Source organism: Chrysochloris asiatica, unplaced genomic scaffold, assembly GCF_000296735.1.
Source record: "Chrysochloris asiatica unplaced genomic scaffold, ChrAsi1.0 scaffold00009, whole genome shotgun sequence".
Taxonomy (NCBI): Eukaryota; Metazoa; Chordata; class Mammalia; order Afrosoricida; family Chrysochloridae; genus Chrysochloris; species Chrysochloris asiatica.
In genome coordinates this window covers 8,938,336-8,961,746 of record NW_006408527.1, presented here as the reverse complement: position 1 = coordinate 8,961,746, position 23,411 = coordinate 8,938,336, and the positions used below count along the sequence as shown (strand labels likewise).

The 23,411-nt window shown below is 46.8% G+C and overlaps 1 protein-coding gene and 1 pseudogene across 2 annotated transcripts in view; one reads left to right on the top strand and one right to left on the bottom strand.

Annotated features, from left to right (window-relative positions):
• The window catches only part of KCNH1 (potassium voltage-gated channel, subfamily H (eag-related), member 1), a 676,883-nt gene that overhangs the window by 78,027 nt on the left and 575,445 nt on the right, over positions 1-23,411 (bottom strand). The gene's annotated exons all lie outside the window — the stretch shown is intronic.
• LOC102823392 lies at positions 6,550-7,594 on the top strand (annotated as a pseudogene).

Below are 23,411 nucleotides of genomic sequence, written 5' to 3'. Positions count from 1 at the left end.
TAGAACCTTCCATTGGGTTTCCACAGCTGTAAATCTTTATGGAAGCAGACGGCCACGTGTTTATCTCTCAGAGTGGCTGCTGAGTTTGACCCATTAACCCACACTATGCCTCCAACCTACTACGTTTTGGTTACACCACTTCCATTCCTCAGCTGCCATCCCTGGGAAAGGTCATTGCTGCTCATAATGATCAACCCCTGGGCTTCCTCGCATCTCCTTGTTTCACTCTTCCAGATTTCAACACCAATTCTCTGATTGATATCCTCTCTAAAACATAAACATAACGAATCAGTGTAGCTTCTGTTTCTGTTTTCCTGCCTGGACCCTGACAGATGAGGGAGGCTGGGAGAAGGAATGTTTATGCTGAACCATAGCAGGAGCAGACAGCATCCTTTCAAAGGAGCCAGCAGCATAAGAAAGAAAAGTACTTGAACTCCCATCCAGCCCTTGTTTTATTCACCCCGGTCTGCCTAGAGGGTGGGGCCAGGGGTACTGGCTGATGTCACCTCTACCACCTGCCATTCATCTGCACTGAGCTTCCCTGTGGAGCCTGAAAGAACTACAGTTAAGACCCTGAACTTCCTTGGGTGCTCTGGGTACAGGATTGGTGGTCCCATCCCTTCCTCCTCTCTGCTCAGTCTCACCTCCTCCTTCAGAAGATCTGTTGCTCCTTGAATTTTCTGAGATCTGTCCACACAGATGACTGTGCAGGGAGGAGGTGGCAGAATTTGACCCAAGTCTTTATGAATGGGGCGGCTACCTCAAGGTCGGCAGTTCGAAACTACCAGCTGTTCCGCGGGAGAAAGATGAGGCGTTCTGCTCCCGTAAAGAAAGATTTACAGCCTCGTAAACACTGTGCAGGGTTCACTATGAGTCGGAACCAACTCCACGTTGTTGTTGTTAACAATAACAACATTTGGTGAACCAGAATAATTAACAGCTGTTTGCTAAGTGAGGGCCCAAAACTCAACCACAAACCCCTGAAGTTGGAACAATTATTATCCCTCCTTCAAAGATGGAGGTTAAGTCCTTTGCAGATGATTTTACTCAGTCAATCATCAGGCAGACCTCGAGCAGAAGTCCAAATCAGCTCGCTGACAGTCAAGCTCTGCCCCTGAAGCTGGGATCCCAGCAGATTCTAGAGCTAAAGGGCCTGTGGGAGGGGGAGAAGCTCATGCTTCTTGGATTAGGAAGCTGCTCAGAGAAGTTCTCCAGGGCCCTGAAGAGAGCTGAACCACTAGGGGCTAAGAGGACCTCCTTGATGAACACAAGAAACCTGTGGCCAAAAGACCTAGTTGCACCAAGCTTTGAGATTGTGCTGGGGATGAGCACCGAACTCCCTTAAGGCAAACTCTGATCAATGTTGATTACCCAGTGGCACTGCAGGATACAGCACTGGACCACAAGGTCAATTTGAACTGTAAGGATGGCAGTTCAAATTCAATAGCTGCTCCTCGGAAACCCTACCCAGGGTCGTTTTCAGTTGAAACCAATTTGACATCACTGAAAAACAGCACACGAGGAGCCCTGGTGGTTCAGTGGGTTAAGCATTGAGCTGGTAACCTCTAGGTTAGCAGTTCAAACCCACCAGCCACTCCATGGGATAAAAATGAGGCAGCCTGAGCTTTAGACTTATATAGATTTATAGTTCCAGAAACCCCATGGAGCAGTTCTACTCTGTCCTATGGGGCCACTGTGAGCCAGCATTGGCTTGATGGCAGTGAGTTCGTTTTGTTTTTGGTTTACACTGAGGGCAGCACTGGATCACAAGGTCGGCAGTTCAAACTCACCAGCTGCTCCTCAGAAACCCTATACAGGTTTGCTATGAGTAGGAACTGACTTGACAGCACTTAGCAACAAGAAGAAGACAGAGTTCCAGGCCTGGGCCACTGAGAATTCAGCTCAGAGCTCAGCAATACTTTTCTGCCTGGCTTGTTACCTTGCAGGGTCCTCTGGTCAAATGCGGGCATGGGATGTGTTTACTTCAATCCCAGATGGCACGCTCTAGGAATCCTCATTCCAAGGCAGCAAATGTAGTAATTTGCCTCCCAAGTTGCACATTCATGCAAAATTCCCAGACCGACCAAGGCTGCCTATACATTCATGCTGCTGTCACTCAATGTCACAGGGAGGGAGCCAGCGGGGCTTGTGAGGGGCCTGCTGATCTGGTTCTAGACTCAGGGACCAGCCGAGGGGGCCTGGGCATGTATTCTGTCAAGAACAATCTTTTTCCTAAGGACCCTCTTCTTGCCCACTTCAGTCACAACCCAAAGCAGGCAAGCCTCTTCCCTCTAGAGTAACCCACATCAGTGCATTGGAAAAAGTGGCCTTTTCATTCTCAGGGAGCCACTGATGCAAAATTCAGGGGCTTGAGGTGCATATACAAGAGTCCTGGTGAGAATGTAGGATAAGTACTAGACTGCTAGCTGCAAGGTCATCAACTCAAGCCACCAGCAACTGCTCAGGCGAATGATGAAGCTGTCTTCTCCCGTAAAGACTTACTGTCTCAGGAAACTTACACAGGGTTGCTATGGGTCGGAATTGACTTGATGGCAGTGGGGTTTGGTGGTGAACATAAAGTGGCTGTATCAATTCCATTTCCTTTAGTCTTTTATTTATTTACTTTTGCTTACTATAACTGTAGACAAATGGTGCACAAATAGTTTATGAATCACATCATCTCCATCTCTCGATACATCAACAGCAGCCTTTAGTTCTGATCCAATCCAGAATATGAAGGCTGGCTTGATGGGCGGCCACGTCAGACCTTCAAGTTTCTCTGTATTTCTCTGATGAAGTTGTCAATCTAGGAGCAACCCTTAGCATTTTCATTGGCCCAGAAGTTGAAGAGCAGCTAAGATCTGGACCAATTGTCCTTCCCATCTCACAGAGCCCTGGTGGCAAAAGGAGGCTGTAGAACTTCACTGTCCACCTCTGGCCAGACTACCAAGCACCTGTGTGCTGCCCATCCCTAATTTTCAGTGACATTTCAAAACCATTTCATAACTGGACCACAGTCTACACATAATTTCTTCCTGGACTGTAAAAAAATAAAAAAGCCCATGGGAGTCTGGGCTGCAGCTGTTGTTTGCCATATAGTTGTGTACTCTGAAGCTCAGAGAGGCTACTTGGCTGGTAATTGGTAGGGCTATGATGTGAACCCAGGTCTGAACCCACAAAGCCAAGCTTCTGATCTCTTCCTGCCAGGACTGAGTGCTCTTCAGTGGCGGCTCCCAAGATGGGGTTGACTGTAATACCAGGGGCATGGAGCTGAGGGCCGCAGCTATGAGACGACCTGTTAGAAGACCTAAAAGGCCCTCTTCCTGTCCTCTTGAAAATCAACCAATTATGGTGAGCAAAGAAGACAAGCCACTGAAGATGTTGCCCACAAGACACAGCTTTCTGTAGGCAATGGTTACAATAGACTCTTTCCTTGGGCTCTGGGGAACAACAAAGGAGGGGCTCCAAGGGTAGGGAGGAGGGAACTAGGCACTGGTCTCCTTGGGGAAGGGAGCAGAGATCCCTCACTGTCCACAGGCAGCATTCCCAAGCTCCTGCCACATTCTCTGCTTGGGATGTCCAAGCCAGCCTCATGCTCTCCCCTGGGCCCCTCTGACCACATGTGTTTGAGTTTCCAGGTGGGGTCTGAAGCCAGCTGGCTGACTTTGCCAAAGACTGTGCCTGGAGTTCAATATTGCCACAATGTGGTGCCTTTTCTAGAATAATTTAAACACAACAAAACAAAATAACTTCCTGCCCATCAACTTGATTTGGTAGCAACCTTCTGGTGGTAGCGGTGTGCCATGGAGTCGGTTCTGATTCACAGTGACCCTGCATAGGGTTTCCGAGGCTATAAATCTTTTGGGAGCAGAAAGCCTCATCTTTCTCCCATGGAATGGCTGGTAATGACCTTGAGGTTAGCAACCCGATTTGTAACTACTGTGCTACCAGAGGACACCCTAAAACTACTCCATAGGATTTTTAAGACTGTGAATCTTTATAAGAGTAAATGCATCATCTTCCTCCTACAGAGCTACTGGTGGGTTTGAACCTTGCAGTTAACAGCTCAACACTCAACCCACTGCATCACCAGGACTCCTTTTCTAGCATTACAGGTAGCATTTATTACTACCACAGAGTCCCTACAAACATTATCATGCTTGTCTGCTAACCAAAAGATTGGCAGTTCAGAGCCCTGGTGGTTCTGTGGGTTAGGCATGGGACTGCTAACTGCACCAGCTACTCTATGGGAGAAAGATGAGGTTTTTTGCTCCCATAAAGATGTACAGTCTTGGAAACCCTATATAGGGTCTCTGAGTTGGAATCAATTTGATGGCAATGGGTTTGAAACAAAGGCTTGGAGATCTACCTCTCAAAACTCAGCCAATTCTACTCTGACACACATGAGGTTGGCATGGCAACTGGTTAAATGGTACTTACTGGACAGAAAGGTTGGTTTTAACCATGAGGTCAGCAGTTCAAGTTCATCAGCCGCTCCTCAGAAACCCTATACAGGGTCACTATGAGTCAGAACCTACGCGACGGCACTTAACAACCATGCGTTTCATCATCACTGATGCTGTACAAAAACAAGTTAAATACCATCTTCCTAATTCTCCCATTAGATCTCTGAGGACAGAGAGCAGCTCTCATATTTCTGTGTCTGTTGCAGGGCCAAGAAGCAATGTGCAGGCCACATGGCACGGGCTCAGTAAACACCTGAATTTGAAGCCCAGTAGTTCATTCTTAGGCTATACTTGCACTCTTGGGCTTGTGCAAATATTCCTTTCTCATTAGGCTGTGTAAGCATGAGGGCATAGGCCAGCAGCTAAAACTAATAGCTGGCATCCAGGTGCCAGGCAGGAGTGGTCAGTGGTACAAAGAGCGTGTTCCAGGGTCTAGTGCAGGGAGCAGTCTGCCAGTCATCTGACAACCCAAGAGCAATGGGACGCATCACTTTCTTGACTGGTTTTCAGAGATGCCTAGCTGTCTGCTTAAGGAAGCAGCGCCCCTCAGGGAGAGGTGCCTTAGGTCAGGGCAGACACTATAATGAAAACTCTGGGGTACAGGGTGGGGGAAACCTCTGGTGTCACCTGAGATCATGTCTCAATGGCACATGCCCTTCCGGGCCTGATGAGCAATCTGAAGGGGGCGGAGGGGCCGAGGGGCAGCACAATGCGCTGATGTCTCAATAGAGGGAGTGCCCTTGCCTTCCTGACCTTTTCAATGTCCGGGTTATGACACTCATTCTAATGACAGTCTCCAGGCATTGCAGACTCGAGACCGCCTTTCCTCCAGACACATTCCCACCTCTGCTCTTTTGTTTCCCAGAAGTTGGCAGCTCCTCTGATAAAGGTGAAGGAGCTGGAGGGTGATGCTAGAGCCTGAGGGGCCACAAGGGGACATGTGGTCCAGTCCTCTCTCCTGTGGCCAGTGGCCTTCAAAGCACTCAGCGCAGGTGGCCATGATGACTAGTGTTATAAACAACATGACAGCTGACCTCTGACCCCTGTTTCATAGTTCACAGAAAGCTGGCAAACACACTCTCATTTAGGATCACAAGGACCCTTCAAGGTACATGAGCCAAGTATCCTTATTTTGTACAGATGAAGAGACACCGGCTGAGAGAAGCTAAGCCCTTGGTTCCCCTTGCCCTCAATGCTATTTTCTTTCTTGAAGGTTCATAAAGTCTGTAAGTCCACGTATTCTCTAAGTAGCAAGTTGTGTATTTAGCCATCCAATAGTCAAACACACACAGAGACACTTTTATTGAAATCCAATTCCACCTTCTCACTCCTTCACAGATGTGGAGAGAGTCTATTCACATTTTACACACTCAAGAGCAGCAAAAGATTCATCTGGTAGACTTCTTTTGGCCAAGTTGCTCATGTTCTCTTTCCCTCCCTGATCAGCAGGGGCCTGGACTGAAGGTAAATGGGGAAGGGGGTCCTCTGAGTTCTCTAAGGCAGAATTGAGGGAAAGGGAAGCTGGAAGGTGAAGTGGTACCTACTCTGCGGATGGGGCTTTTTGCTGCACCGAGAACACTGCAGGTAGTCTACAGGTTGAGTTATGGCCCCTCTTCTCCTGCCACCTCCCTGCCAGGCTGGGAGTGGGGGAAGGTGAAGGCTGCCCAGTGAAAAGAACCTGAAATCGGCAAAGCCTGCCAGCCTTCCCAGGGAAAAGGCACCATCATTTCTTCTAAGCTTTCAGATCTGAGCCTCCCGCAGCTTGCAGACTCTGGCTCACTCGCTCAAACACCTGAGCAGCTGACAAAACTGTCAGAGAAGAATTACCAGCTTCCCTGCCGCTTTCCACCTTCACCTCAGACACACATGCAGGTCTCGAGCTAGACAGGGGAAATGAACTTCCAGGGGTGTGTGATCTTTGGCTAACCAAGCAGCATTCATCAGAGAGGCAGTGAGAGGTCTCAGGGCTGGAGAACTGAGTTCTAGTCCCACATGAAACAGACACGATCCTGGGGAACCTGATCTAGACCAGAACCTTTTGGACCACAATCCCTTAGCAAAAACAAAAGGAGACCAGCCCACCATGCACGCCCACCGCCTGCTGTTGCTTCTCCTGCACACCTGCCGGGTTCTGCTCCAGATGGACACCGAGATGGTGGCCACTCTGCCGCTGCGAACGCTGGGGCAGCCCTCGTCACCGTCCCCTCTCGCATATATGCTGAGGCTCTACCGCGACCCGCTGCTCCTGACAAATATGATCCGCAGCCTGCAGGCGCAAGATGTGGAAGTGGAGGGGCAGAAATGGACCTTCGCTTTTGACTTCTCCTTCCTGAGCCAAGAAGAGGATCTGGCGTTGGCTGAGATCCGGCTGCAACTCTCCAGCCCTGCAGACCTTTCCTCCGAGGCTCCACTTGACATTGAGATTTTCCACCAACCAAAGCTGGACTCCAAGCAGGACCTAGCCAGCTGCCAGGAGCGTCTTAAGGTGGACCTGTTCACTGTCACTCCATCTCAAGTCACCTTCTCCTTGGGCAGCATGGTCCTGGAGGTGACCAGGCCATTCTCTAAGTGGCTGAAGCACCCCAGGAAGCTGGAGGAGCAGATGGCCAGGCAGGCTGGAGAGTGTCGGCAGCGACCCCCGAAACCGCCCATCACTGATGTGCAACTCATGCTCTATTCCAACCTCTCCCAGCAGAGGCAGCTGGGCAGCTCCATGCTGCTATGGGAGGCTGAGAGTTCCTGGCGGGCCCAGGAAGGACAGCTGTCCTGGGAGAGAGGCAGGCGGCACCGGCGAAACCACTTGCCAGATAGAAGACAACTCTGTCGGAAGGTCAAGTTCCAGGTGGACTTCAACCAGATTGGATGGGGCTCCTGGATCATCTACCCCAAGCAGTACAATGCCTATCGCTGTGAGGGCGAGTGTCCCAACCCTGTGGGGGGACGAGTTCCATCCGACTAACCACGTGTACATCCAGAGTCTGCTGAAACATTATCAGCCCCACCGTGTCCCTTCTACCTGCTGTGTCCCCGTGAAGAACAAGTCACTGAGCATGCTCTACGTGGAAAACGGCAGAGTTCTTCTAGACCACCATAAAGACATGATTGTGGAAGAATGTGGTTGCCTCTGAAGAGATTCTGAAGGGCTGCTGGATTTGGCTGTACCCTGGAAAGTTGAAAGCTCCTAGAAGATATGATTACCATCTAATCCAATGAGGAGAAACAAAGAGGGGAAAATGTTTGCTCTGCCCACTAGAACTGAAGAGGAAGGGCCACCCACTCTAGGAATGGAGGGATGGGTGAAGTAAATCCACACAAACATTTCCTCATAACTCTCTTATTCCATGGAGTCTGGCGAAAACAGACTGCTGTGTAGGGAAGAGGGAGGAAGAAGGTAGCGAAGGCTTGCTGGGCTCTCCACTGAAGACAGTGGTGAGTTACAACATGAGGATTAGAGCACTTTACTGATGGTTTCACTCGTGAACTTCCTGAAAGGGCGTGTAAAAGTTGGGGCACATGGGAAATTTTTTTTTTTTTTTCAGGTGGGACAAGTTTCATAGCTTTTAATATATTCTCAAGGAGACACTCCTCCCCCCCTAAAAATGTAAGCATCACTCTTAAATATCACATCTGTCTGCTCTCGTTGACCCAGGCTAGGTTGAGGGAACCCCTTCATCTTCTGATTGCCCAGTAGCACCCACGGGACTGGCTGCCTTATCCAGAGGCTCCCTGGAATGGGTCTCTGCTAATGATTTGCACAAATAATAAAGAGTTATTGTAGAGTTTTCCAAAAAAAAAACAAAACAAAACAAAAGGAGAAGAAACAAAAAGCTAAAACCACCTGGGTGGAGCAAGTGGTTTGTGATAAACTATGGACTCATCCTGGTGGTGCTATAGGGTAAGCACTGGCCTGCTAACCAAAAGCTCAGCGGTTCAAAACCAACAGCTGCTCCCCAGGAGAAAGATGAGGCTGTCTGCTCCTGTGAAGATTTACTGTCACCACGGAAACCTTATACAGAGTCACTGTGAGTCAGAATTAACAAAATGGCAGTGACTTTGGTAACGTGGTTACAATAAAGAAAACTCTATGAAGCTGTTCATAGGGTCACCCTAGGTTAGTCAGAATCAACTCAGTGACAATGGGTTTGGATGCTGTTCAATATGGTGCTGCGGTATAATGCGCTGGACAACAGGTCAGTTTGAGCCGAAAGGTTGGCAGTTCAAACCCACCAGCTACTCCTCAGAAACCTATTCAGGGTTGCTATGAGTGGGAACTGACTCGATAGCACTTAACAACAAAATATCTGACAGCACTGTCTGAGAATACAGTAGAAGGAATATACTCAGAAGACTAGCTTTGGGCTTTCAACTCTGAGGTCTCATGGTTTTCTCTCCCCTTTGATGTTGTTCCCTTGTTCCCACTGCAGTTGTGAGTCAGGATCTTCCTCCCTGCCACAATTTTCCTCTATGGTCATCCAGTCCTCCTTCCTAGCCCCCCTGCAAGTTATTCCTGAATCTCTCCCAGTGCCAGTCTGCCTTGACACCAAGCCACCCCTAAACAGTGCCCCCAACAACAATCATAATCAGCATCATGGAATGCTAAGTAGCGGTGGATGTACCATAAACCCTCTGCATGGTGTGTTTGATTTAACTAATACAATAACCTTCAACTAGTCCCTGTCATGAGCCCATTTTACAGAGGATGAAACTGAGACTTGGAGAGGTTAAGTGGTAGCACTGAGATTCAGGTTCAGAGAGCTGGGCCAGATCCCATCCTTTTGGCAATTCATTCTGCTCCTCAATGTGGCTACTTCCATTCATCCTGAAATCTCTCCTCTCTCTCAGAAGCCTTCTGTGGCAAGCAAGGAGAGAGGAAGTGCTGTCAGCATCCAGGGCTCCAGACATCGCCACTGGCAGCCATGGACACTACCTGACTAGGGCATGTGCCCTGGAGGGCTTGCTGCTGCTCACTCCTGTCCACGATCATCCACAGGCTCAGGGGATGGCCATAAACTTTAACATTCGCAGGAGCAAGGTGCAGCGTGGAGAGTAAAGTGTACCACACAGTAAGCAGAACATTTGAAAGTCAAATACAAATGATCTTTGTTTTAGTCACTATTGGGAATAATGTGAGTCAGAAGTTGACTGACTGATACTTTATGATTTCATTTGAGCCACATATATCATCAGGGTTGGAAAGGATCTCACAGATCACGTGGTTCAACTTCTCTGTGTCACAGATAGGGAAACTGAGGCCCTGAGAGGGGCAGTGCCATCCTCCAGGCTGCCCCCTAGAAATAGAAGACTGAGCTGAGTCTCAGACCACACCTCCTATCAAGCTGTTGTTAAGTGCCATCCATTCAGTTCTGACTCATAGTGACCCTGTATAGGGTTTCCAAGGAGCAGCTGGTGGGTTTGAACCACTGATCTTGTGGTTCAAAATGACCTTGTGGTCCAATGCATTATGCTGCAGAAGCACCACAGGCCTCTTATTTGGCAAGAGCCCCTGGTTGGTGCAAACAGTTCATATTCTTGGCTGATAACTGAAAGGTTGGAGGTTTCTGTCCATTTAGAGACACCTCAGAAAAAGGTCCAAAAAAATCTAATTCCAAAAAGTCATTGGAAACCTCATGGAGCACAGTTCTACTCTGATGTACACGGAGTCACCATGAGTGGGAACTGACTCAAGGGACCTGGTACTGGCATCATGTGTTCTCACCACGCTACCTCAGCTAGGTGCTGGAACTTTCATTCTGCAGATGAGAAAACTGAGGCTCAGGATGTATTAGCACTCAGTGGACGAGCCCCTGTGTGGGGAGGTCTCTGACTCTCAGGTTCCAGCCTTGTCCGAATCATCTCATATTCGAACCGTGTTCTGAACACAAGTTGATGATTAGATGTAGAGAGGAAAAGTAGAGTTCCTGTTCTCTGAAAAGTAATGTCTAAGAAAACAGCAGGTGTTTGTGTGGGTGTGGGTACGTGTGCAGGGTTGGTATAAGAAGGCCCCCCTTGAAGTCAGCTTTCCATGCACAGTGAAGCCTGATGGGTATTGGAAGGTGTCTGGATAGGTATTATGGGCTGAAAAAGATGTGCTGAAATACTAAATCCCAGTACTTGTGAGAGTGACCTTATTTGAAAATAGGGTCTTTGCAGATGCTATCAAATCCTTAGGATGGACCATAATCCATGGGTCTGCTAACCAAATGGTCAAGGGTTCAGACTCAATAACTGCTTTGTGGGAGAAAGATGTGGCAACCTGCTTCTGTAAAAAGTTTACAGCCTTGGAAACCTTATGGGACAGTTCCATTCTCTCTTAGAGTCCCTAGGAGTCCTGATGTGGTGCTGCAAGATCATGTGCTGGACTGCAAGGTCTGTTTAAACCTCAAGGTCGGTGGTTCAAACCCATTAGCTGCTCCTTAGAAATCCACAAACACACACATAGGGACACAGATAGACACAGAGGGAAGACAGCCATGTGAAGATGCAGGCAGAGATTGGAGATAGGCTCATACAACACAAGGGACACTTGGGGCTACCAAAACTGGAAGAGACAAGGAAACCTCTTCCTCTAAGCCTTCAGAGAGAACATGGGAACATGGTCCTGCCAACACCCTGAATTAGACCTTTTAGCTTCCAGAACTGTGAGGCCATACATCTCTTGAATAGTAAGCCCCTTATTTTGTGGAGCTTTGTTATGGCAGCTCAACTCTAGGTGCTCAAAGCAGGTGTGGACAAGGACATTCAGATTCAGAAGGTCACGAGAGGATGGGTGAGAGCTTTCCCTAGAATGCCCCCCATTCGACCCGAGCCCAGGAGTGATATGTCTGTCTGCCCCAATCTCCCCAACTCCCAGCATTGAGAAGCACAGGCCCTTCATCCCCCTGGGCCCACCGAGAGTCTGCCTGTAATGAGGCTGGGCATTTGCCCTTGCTTGCCCTGAGAGTCTGCTCCCAGAGAGAGCTATTTACATTCAAGAACTGTTCAAGGACAGGAACAGCACAAGCAATTACTGGAAGTAAAAACCCAAACCCAGCTCAGCTGTACTCCCCCACGCTGAGTTTTATATGGTCAATAAAGTGGCCGCCTGATCTGTGTTTTTGGCTGGCAGAGCTTAGGTGCGCGTGCTCAGTTGGGAAGTCGGCTGGCCACATGGGGGAAGATTGAATGGCTTCACCAGGGTGCTGGTTTTATGTACCAGCCTAGGGTGGCCAGTGGTTTCCAGATGCCGTTCATCTGCAGGGGCATATTTCTAAAAAGCCCTTCAACACTAACAAAGATGAAACTCCTACAGGCAGGCCATTCCCTCCCCTTAATCCAAAACCTATGGAGTCAATTCAGACTCATAGCAACCCTACAGGAAAGAGGAGAACTGCTCCACAGGGTTTCCAAGGCTGTGATCTTTACGGAAGCAGACTGCCTCATCTTTCTCCTGTGGAGATGCTGGTGGACTTGAACTGCTGAATTTTTTGTTAGCAGCTGAGTGTTTAACCACTGTGCAAACAGTTTTCCTTTTCCATTGTTGTTCACTGCCGTCAAGTTGGTTCTGACTTACAGCAACCTTGTACAGGGAATGGCTAGTGGGTTTGAACAGCTGACTTTGTAATTGTTAGCATCCAGTGCTTATCCTACAGTGCCACACTAGGCTTTAAATGTGCATGGTTCTGGGGAGAGAACAAATACTCGGAGCCCTCTCTCTGTTCCCTGAAAATGTCAGCTGAATCTCTTCAGGTTGACACATGTACAGAACTCCCAGAAAGGCCTTCTTTTGTGCCTGCCCACTCTTACGTGAACTAATGCATGGTAGCGGTATCTGATTCAGGTACAGGGCATGATGTAGTCTGTGGTACCTTGAATTTCCTTCATATGGCTTTCTATTCAAACATCTTCTTAATTTCCATCAAAAGATTGGGTGGAACCATGTAAATAGGATGTACAGAACTCTAACTCTAGGACTAGTGACTTTTGCCAATCTGTTAGGTTTTTAAGGAACCATCTTAGAACAGGAATAGATGACCCCAGGGCCATCAACAAAGAAAAGCATGAGCAGAGCGTGAGATTCCTACCGAGAACAGCAAAGACTGTGGCATGGAGAGACAGAGCAGCTTCGGGCTTCTAGGCCCACAGACTGAGTAAAGCTGAGTGCCTATGGGCAGGAGTCTGGCTTGCAGAATGCACCCTTTGGGCACTTACAGACAGGCTAAAGGAGCTTTGTAACACTTGCCTGAGCAGGGCAGAGGCCAAAGGATCACTAGGCTGAGAAGCCAAAGACAAGAGGCGTTTCTGATTGGGAAATTGCTGCATCCTGAGTTGTTTCTGATGCTGAATTTTATCTTGTTCATTTCCCTAGTAAACCCCATAATCATGAGTATATTATGAGTTCTGTGTGACCACTTCAATGGATTATCAAACCCTGATGTGATATGGAGAGGGAGGACTGATGTCAGAAAAGCATAAAGAAGGTTGTAGGGTGGAGGTATGCCTGACCTCTGCTTCAAAGGAATCTGCCTAGGGTTGGTTTTGAGTGTAATTCTCCTTGCCCCTTATGAAGCCAGAGGATGTTAAACATGGCCCCTACAGGATTTTTGCACAGACAAACACAAGAACGCACGGTACACAGTTGCATGAATGTGGTACTGCCGTACAGTGTCGCCAGTGAATGGTGGGCGTAAGACCAGTGGAGCCCCTGTTGGCCTGAAGTGTCAGGGGAACAATCTTTACTTAGCTCTTACTCTCTAGGGTAGCAGGAGCTCCAATGACCTCATACTGACAATTCACCCCGACTCTGGAGCCTGTTTGTGCTGCCACGCCATCTCCATGGTTCAAATCCTACCTCTCCTTCCAAAGCCTGATGAAATCCACTTACTCCATGAAGCCCTCCTGGATCTTCCCAGGCATGGGTGCTCACTCCTTTTCTGTGCACAGCATGGTCTTTAGCAGCTCTACAATTAACAATGCCTTTTCTCTTGAAATAGAGTCATGATGTAAATATCTGAATTCCTCTGCTAAATCCTAAGGTCCTAGGGCAAGATTCATGTCTGATTCATTTCAGCATCCTCTACAAGACCGATCACACTGCTTGACACATTGTAGCTCAGTCTACCACTCGCCTGTCAGTTTGTCACACTGTAGTTGTTTGTGTGTTGCTATGAAACTGGAAGCTATGCTACTAATGTTTCAAATATCAGCTGGGTCGCCACAGGTTTCAGTGGAGCTTCTAGACTAAGACAGATCAGGAAGAAAGGGCTGGCAATATACTTTGGAAAATCAGCCAGTGAAAACCTTCTGGATCACAACAGAATCTTGTCTGATATAGTGCTAGAAGATGCACTCCAATGTTGGAAGGCATTCAAAATACACAGCAAAGCACGCCAACATTTCATCCTGTTGTACATGGGGCAACCATGAATCAGGGACAAGAGCCCAATCAAGGTTTGCTGAACACATCATTCTTCTGTAGACACAGCTAAGTGCACACATGGGTGACAGGAAGGCATTTTTGGTCCTGTTTACTTGCTTCTCTCTTTCTCCTACTTATCCCAAAGAAGGATTTTGTTTTGCTCTTGATTTTGCAAGTAAGACTTCGATTTCATATCAAAAATGTGTAACAATAAGAGGTGATGGCATTAGTTAACAGGAAGGTTATTGTCTGGGAGTCAGGTAGATGCGCTCTTCTTAAACCTGGGCAAGTTGGAAATCTGCTCTCAGGGAAGGACCAAAGTGTCCACTGCAGTCCTGAGGGTGAAGCAGGCTAGGAGGAAGTCAGGAGGGCCCCAGAGCAGGGACACCCAAGGGAGCTCTCCTAGAGAGGCTTCTGTGAATTCCTGAGAGTCTGCCGCTAAGACTGCTTTTCCCTGGGACAGACAGTCCCTGCACAGCCTCGCCCAGCTATGAGACAGAGCAGAGGGCTTTTCCCACCTGCAATACCTGGAGTCCAGAGTGCACATGAGGATCCATCAACCTGTGTCTTCCAACCATGGAAAATGCTTGTCAAGGAATTCTGAGCCTTTAAATCAAACACATATTTTCTTTGCCTAGATGTTTAAGGAAACATACTTAGATCTTATATTTACACAGTTGCAGCTCATAAACAGCTTTCATATGTACAGTATATGCAAACTGACCCTTTACTGCTTGCTGTTGTTAAGTGCCGTAGAGTCAGTTCTGACTCATAGTGACCCTGTATAGGGTTTCTGAGGAGCAGCTGGTGGGTTTGAACTGCTGACCCTCTGGTTGCAGTCCAGTGCTGATTCTACAGCGCTACACCCAGAGTGGCTGGGGTAGCAGACGGAGCCTTTACTAGTTAGTCTCATATGATATTCTTTGGCAGGGTCAGTGGACTGGGCCACCAAGGGGTAGAAAGGTTACTTCACCCACTCCACCCATTCACCCATTCAGGAACAAGGACCAAGACTGTGGTAATTATAGGAGTGAGGTGAACTGTGTCTGATGAGGTTTTTGTAGAAGGTTTCCTACAAAACTAGTTGAAGAGGTGCTCAACACTCAAACCTCCAATTCCACCATGAAAAGTCTTTGTCTGTTTACTTTATCAGCCCCACCAGTTCTTCCCACCAACATGATTTTCATTTCTCTGGGAAGGCTCGTTCTGCTACATCTGCTGGGCGAGACACTTGCATTCTAGGCCAAGGCCAAGGGCTGGGGTAATGCCAGAAAGGGGGTTATAGATTGAGAATACCATGTTGCTTCTCCTTTTATTCATGGAATGGAAAAACAAAGCCCAAACCCATTACTGCGGAGTCAACTCCAAGTCATGATGACCCCATTTGTCTCAGAGTAGAATTGCATTCCATAGAGTTTTCAATGGCTGATTTTTCTGAAAAAGATCACCAGGTCTTTCTTCCAAGGCACCTCTCAGTTGGTTTGAACACCCAATATTTCAGTTAGCAGCAGAATTCTTAATAAGCAAATAACTCAAAATGATAAGGTCCAGTAGATATATCCTAACAAGTCAAGATTGTGGTTTCAAGTTCTAGGTACTTAAACCAGCCCCCTTCCCCCCCAAGCTCCGCCTTGCTCTTGGCCATGACCTTACACAGCCATCTCACAAATGCACAGAAAGCTGGATATGAGCTTGGGCTACTTAACACAGACCACTTGTAATGATGGCAGGATTATCAATCTCAGAACCATAGTCCTATTTGTTTAAAAACATATATGAGGGGGCTTAAAAAGTTATTAAAGAACACCTATTTTTTGTGGATTTCAAAGGTGAAATACATAAAAAGTCATTTCATTTTGGCAGCTCTGAGTGGTTGTTGTTGTTAAGTGCCACTGTGTCAGTGTTCTATAATGGTCCCGTGTGATAGAATAGAATCTGTAAGGTTTTTTTATGGGAGCAGTTTGCCATATCCTTCACCCATGGAATCGTTGGGTTCAAGCTGCCAACCAGTATTTGAATGTTTAGCCTTTGCTCCATGAGGTGGCAGGATTTCAGCCCCAACTATCATATCCATATCTACAAGGGTTCACATGCTGTCCTGACACTCAGGTTTGTGGCTTCTCAGGCTTGCTTTAAACATAAGGGTGAGAATATGGATATTTCCCCCCACATCTACAAGCCAATAGACTGCCTGTGCTGCTCCCCACTGTGAGCAGCATGAGCAGAGGAGGCTTTCTGGCCCAGGATGCAGCGAGGAAGTCAGCAGAACCCCAGGAGAGCTCTGAGCTGGTGAGTGTGACCCAGAATGCAATTCAGCTTCTCAACTTAATGGCTAATGGCTGTACATGCACGGAGGGCAGCTCACCCAACAATCTGAGCCTCTAGTTCTATATCTGTAAATAAGGAGAATAAAATCAACCTCACTGAACTTTATAAACTACAAATGCCTTAAGGTAGATGGAGGAGTTTATAATTCGGTTCTGGAAAGGGCTCATGGAATATGTTTTGTCTTTCCTATTTTGTTGTTTGCCTTTATCTAGCGTGATGGTGGTATCAATGGTTATCATGCTCGGCTGCTAACTGAAAGTGTGGTGGTTTAAATCTATCCAGAGAGGCCTTGGAAGAAAGCTCCTGGTGATCCACTGCTGAAAAATCAGCTACTGGGAAACCCAAGGAGCACATTCTACTCTACCATACATGGGGTCGCTTACCATGAATCAGGGTCAACTTGCCAGGAACTGCTACTGGTAATGCTAGTTAATTTTATGTGTCAGTTTAGCCAAGCTCCAGGGCCCAGGTGTGCGATCAAACATTGGTCTAAGTATTGCTATAGAAGTATTCTGTTGAGGTGATTGACATTTACATTCAGTTGGTTCTAAGTAAAGCAGATTACCCTTTTTAATAACCTGGGTTGAGTCTTAGCAGTTGGAAGACCATGTAAGCAAAAATTGAGATTCTGCTTCAAGACTGTAACATAGAAACCCTACTGGAGTTTCCAGCCTGCCTGACCAACAGATTTTGCATTTGCCAGCCCATAATCGCATGAGTCAAGTCCTTTAAATAAAGAAATTATAAACAAACAAAGAAAACTCTCTTGTTGGTTCTGCTTCTCTGGAGAACCACCACTGATACACCTAGTATTGGGGACTTCTCACGAAATGACTTTAGGCAAGATCTTTAACCCCAAACCCAGCTTCCTCCTCAGCGAAGGGGCTTCTTATTACTGTTGACGCCGGTGAATCTTTTCTGATTCACAGTGACGCTGTTTAGGGTTTTCTAGGCTATAAATCTTTATGGAAGCCAAAAGCTTCCTCTATCTCCTTCGGAGCTGCTGGTGGGCTAGAACCACTGACATTGTGGTTAGCAGTCCACAGAGCCATTGCATGCCCCAATGAAGGGGCTAATGAGGACTACGTGAGCTAACGCAATGGCATTGTACTTCATCCCCTTACTCCCTCACTCGGTGTGGGCCTGGCCGTGTGCCATGTCCTGGACACAGAGGAGAATGTCTCTACTCTCAAGGGGGTGTAGCCTAGGTCTTTTGTGCACTCTACACTCCTCTGTATACTTCTTGTCTTTCTAAAGTCATCTCCTCTGAATGGCACAACCAAGAAGGTAAGAAATGAGTCTGGGCAACTTGATTTGTGCAGTGTCTATGTAAAGCCTCATTTGTCCTTGGTCACTGCTCCAAGGGACAGTCCCCTGGAGTATTCTGGAATGCGTAGTATGCTTTCAGGAAGAGGACTGGTGATGTTAGTCTAGCAGAGATTCCCCAGCTGAGGCCAATGTTGTCTTGGAGGGAAGGTCTCCAGGAAGGATCTTCCTCCATGGTGAGTTCTGACAGTAGCCAAGACTCACGATGACTCGGCAAAGGCTCTAGAAATAGAAGGCCCCAACTCTCCTCCATGAGGGACAGGACAGGCTTCCACCCACTCTGACAGGCCACAAATGTGATTCTGAAAGAGCCGCCATGCTGCCGGCACCAGATGACTCACACCCACGCTGTGTGTAAGCCTGCAGCCACTTCCAGTGTAGAAGAGAGGGACCAGAAGCCCCACTCCCCTGTGCCTTCTGCCCCAGCCATCACCATTCAGGTTTACACAACACAATATAAATCTTAACAGGATTCGTTTGGCTTGGTTCAATTTTGCGTTACTAATCTCTCGCACAAAAACATCCTCACAATTTTGCACCATAATCACTAGGGCATAATTTTCCCATCAAGAGCTAATTGTTACAGACAATCATAAGTTGCTGTGATTTTTCAGGGCTGAGAAAACAGGGCTAGTGGTTCTAGTCAGACATCAGAAACAATAATGACAAAAACAAAGCCATATGTGATACAGCCTCTTGTGGGAGCTGGGGTAGGAAGTGTCCTTGGTGGGACTGTTTCTCCGCTGCACAGGCTCAGAGACCAGGGATGCAGGAGAAAGGCAGTGCCTTTCATAAGAAGCTCCAGTCCTCTGGTACCCTAGCCTAAGAACTCCAGATGCCCAGATAATGGGAATCGCCCCTCAGAAAAGACAAAAAACCCTAAAAGTTGCTCTCAACTCAGCCCCAACTCATGGAGACCCACAGTACATCAAAGTAGAACTATGTTCCATATGGTTTTCAATGGTTGATTTTTCATCACAAGATCACTAGACATCTTCCAAAACACCTCTGAGAGGATTCGAACCGCTAACCTTTTGGTTAAAAAAACCAAGATTGTTCACCATTTGCACCACCCAGGAACTCTAGAGAAGGCAGTCAGAAAGTTTATATGCCACATTCCTCACCATGCCATTCCTGCTCAAATATGTCCAGTTTGCAACACTCAGGCTTTAAGAACACATTATAGAAAATTCAGATTTTCTGAAACATCCCCAGATGCTGTAATTAAAGGGTTCACTTTGCAGAATGATTTGCCACAGGTTTATTTTGTTTTGTCTTCAAATAGTAAGGTGTCCCTTCCAGGGACCAAGGGAGACTAAACAGCACTTACAACAACAACAAGGGCTATTGAGGTCCTTATAGGCACTTACAGTGGAATGTGATTTATGCGTTCTAACTTGCAAGAACTTTATCTTCCTCCAAACATGTGTATGGCATTGTTGTTGTCAAGTGTCGTCAAGTTGATTCTGACACATGGCGACCCTGTATAGGGTTTCCAAGGAGCAGCTGGTGAGCTTGAACCACCAACCTTGCAGTTCAAATGACTTCACAGTCTGATGTATATGTATTGGCCCACAGTGCCACACCAGGATTCCATCTATGGCATTAAATGGAGGCTAAGTGTTGAGCCATTAAACTGCAAGATTGGCAGTTCAAGCCCACCAGCTGCTCCTTGGGAGACAGATGAAACTATCTGCTCCCATAAAGCTTTACAGTCTCGGAAACCCTATATTGGGTTGCTATGGGCTGGAATCACTCCATGGCAATGGGCTTTCTGTGCTCATCTTCAGCTGTTTCCACAACCCCATTTCCATTCTCTGGCAGCCTGTCCTGTCTCTGCTGCCAGGACCCTGCTCATTCTCAGCAGTTAAAATGACAATTTCAGCTCTGTGCTGAGCATACAACTGATAGAAGACTTAGAGAAAGAAAAGGGATGGATGAGTCGATATCTTCTGCATCTCTCCATATACAGACGAAATTCTCAAAACACTCTGTTTTACAAGTGGCCCCTCTTGGCTGCCCAGGGATCCAGAAACATCTAGCATCAGGTGAGATACTGTGCTCAACTTGAATTCAACACGCATTTCCTGAAGGATTTTGGTGGGCCACACTAGCAGGATCTGGGGCAACAGATGAAAGATCCTGTTCCTATCTCAGGCAATGCCAGAACTGAATGCAGTGAACGGCAGTTACATCGAGCATTGGGACGCAGACTGGCTGTGATGGGAACCATCTGTCAGACGCTGGTGGATCAGTGCATGCATGTACCTCAGTCTCCCCTCCCCCGGCCACTGCTCCCTAAATCTCAGGGATTCTGTTTTTAACTATTGAGGTAGATCCTGTGGTAGCTGAGCCTAACTCATGCTTTCTTTCTTTCCCTGGACCTCACTTTACTCCTAGGTACATGCTTAGCATGTGAAAAGCCCAACCACCCATGTCATAGATTCAAAGCTGAGAACCCTTTCCTTTTCTAGAATTCATTAGAGAGCCCAGCTGGTGACGTAGTAAAATCATATTTGAAAGCTCACCCCCTCTGATATTTTTGTCACCCCTTGACACTTCCCCCATCCTGGTGGCCAGACCTCTCGGAGAAAGGATTTACACCTCCCCAGGAAAGCACAAGAACAGCAGGGTGACCCCAAAGAGCACACAGTTGTTCAATAGAAACATAATGCAAGCCACATATGAGAACCGCATACATAATTTAAAGTTTTCTATGGCCCTTATTAAGAAGCTCTGGTAGCATAGTGGTTATGAGTCAGGCTGCTAACCTCAAGGTCAGCAGTTTGAAACTACCAGATGTTCTGCAGGAGAAAGATGAGACTTTCTGCTCCCATAAAGATTGTCAGCCTCGGAAACACTATGCAGGGTGACTATGGGTCAGAACCAACTCGACGGCACTTAACAACAACAACAACAAGAACAGGGCCCTTATTAAAAAAGAAATAGGTGAAATTAATTTTTAATAACATGTTTTATTTAACTCAACATATAAAAAAGTATTATCATTTTAGTATGTAATCAACATAAAAATTCTTGAGCTATTTTAATATTCGAATCAGTTCCAACTCATGGCGACCTTGTGTGTGTATAGTGGAACTGCTGCATTCAATAGGATTTTTGAGGCTGTGCCCTTTCAGAAGCAGATTGCCAGACCTTTCTTCCGAGGTACCTTTAGGTGGCACTGTCAGTCTTTGGGTTAAGTTATTGAACATTAAACCATTTGTGATGGTGGTGGTGGTGATGTGCTGTGGAGTCAGTTCTGACTCATAGCGACCCTATACAGAATTTCTGAGGCTGTAAATCTTTATGGGAGCAGAAAGCCTCATCTTTCTCTCATGGAACAGCTGGTAGTTTCGAACTGTTGACCTTAAGGTTCGCAGCCCGATTTGTAACCACTACACTACCAGAGATAAGTAAGACTCCTTTTTTATACTGCTTTCAAAATCTGTCGTATATATAATACAGTACCCTTCAATTCTGGCCAGCTATGTATTCAAGCTCTATAACCACATATGGCTAATAGCTACAATATTAGACAGTACAATCCTAGAACCAGTGAAGTATGAAGAGATGGTTAAGAGGGAGCCAGCTGGGAAAGAGCCATAGGCTCAGGAGCCAGGGAAGACCCAGCAGCCTGCAGGGATCAATGATTTACTTGAATATCCCAATGGAAAAAAACCATTTTCATGGTTCCTCATGCAATAGATTTTTAACAGAAAGGAGCTCTTATGGCGCAGTAGGTTCCACATTGGACTTCTAATGTAAGGCCAATGGTTCAAACCCACCAGCAGCTCCAAGGAAGAAAAATGAGGCTTGCTGCTAAGTGCCATTGAGTCGGTTCTGTATAGCCACCCTTTATACGGTTTCTGAGGAGCAGCTGGTGGTTTGAACTGCCAATCTTGCATTGAGCAATCTAGTGCTTATCCTACAAAGCCACACCAGGACTCCTAATCTTTGTGGGGGCAGAAAGTCTCACCTTTCTCCCGAGGATCAGCTGGTGGCCTTGAACTGTTGACCTATGGTTCACAGTCCAGTGCTTTATCCTATGGAGCCACCATGATCCATAGGCTAGGCTCCAGGAAAGATTCAGTCTCAGAAGCCCCAAGGACATGTTCTACTCTGTCTTATAAGGTTGCTATGAGTTGGAATTGACTTGTTGGCAATTTGAGGTCATGTGACAGATAACAACTTCCATGATGAACCGCTACCCAGACCTACCCAATGCCTTCACACCACATAAATGTGTGCTGTCCATAATGGTAGCCATTAATTACATGTGGTGTGGCACTCTAGGGTAAGCACTGGACTGCTAACCCCAGGTCTGTGGTTCAAGCCCACCAGTCACTCCTGGGACGCCCTATAAGGAGTCGCTATGAGTCAAAACTGACTCAACAGCACTTAGTAACAACAGCAACAACAACTTTACATTTAAATTAATTAATTATAATATTTAAATGAGAAGTCATTAGCTTAGTTTCATTAGCCATGTTTCAAGTGCCCAACAGTTGCATGTGACTAGTGACAGCACAGATAACATGTGTCCATCACAATAGAAAGTTCTCTATGGGTCAGTGATGGCCGGAGCTTGGATCAACCCCTCCAAAATATGGTATTGTTGTTGTTAGGTGCCATCGAGTTGGCACCAACTCATAGTGACCCTATGTACAACAGAACGAAACACAGCCCAGTCCTAGACCAACCTCACAATTGTTGCCACGGCTGAACCCATTGATGCTGCCACTTTGCCAATCCATCTCACTGGGGGTCTTCCTTTTTTTCTCTGACCCTCCACCTTACCAAATATGATCAACTCTATTTTGAGGAGGCAGCTCTTACCCAGTTACATTTTGAGTGCCTTCCAACCTGATGGGCTCATTTTCTGGCACTGTATCTGACAGTGTTTCCCTGTTAATTCATAAGGTTTTCAGTGACTAAATATTTGGAAGTAATCCATCTCTCCCTCTTCCTAGTCTGTCTTCATTTGGAAGCTCATTTGAAACCCATCCACCTTGGGTGACCCTGCTGATATTTAAAATACCTGTTGTATAGCTTCAGGAATCACAGCAACTCACAAGCCACTGCAGTATGACAAACTCCTGAGATGCAGGTTCTATCTATCACTTGTAGGAATGAAACCTAAATTGATTTACAGAGAAGTAAGGTCACTTCCTGCAGAACCGAATCTCTGGAATGAGTGAGATGCATGGCTTCTCTCCGTGACACATAGTTCTCTTAAATTCTCCAAGAACAGTGCTTCATATATGTCACTTTGGAGTTAATCCCAATCATTTCACAAGGTGGTATGAGGCTCAAATAGGACAAATTAAGTCGAACATACAACCCAAGGCTTGGCATATGGCGCTCCCGCCTCCCCTCTTTCCTCCCTTCTAGAGCTGCATGTGTCCTCCCCTCTCTACTCCAGTCCTCTCCCATGTGGGAGCAGACAGGTTTCCTGCTCCCTGAATACAAGGACCACATCGTTGCACTACACGGGACCACCTCCAGAGTCAGATGGGACACACGGGTAATAACACACATGTAAACTGCTGAGTAGAAAGAACTGTAGAATATCAAGAGAGTAAGAATATCAAGATTCTAGGAGAAATACTATTAGTTGGGTCTTCATTACCCAGGACAAATGATGGCAAGCTAAACGCGCTCCATTCAAAGACATGCGGTGGAAAAATATTTGTATTTCTGAATTCTGGGAGAAGGTTTGATAAAGGCTTAACTTTCTGTAAGTACATCCTTCCATTCTCTGACACCACCCACTGGAGCCTTTTTCTTCTGCTTGCCTTTTCCTAAGGGCTATAGTTAAACCTTGCTGCACGATTCCTTGCATAAAAATATGCTTCCTGGTCCACTTACAAAGAAGTAGAATATAATAAGTACTG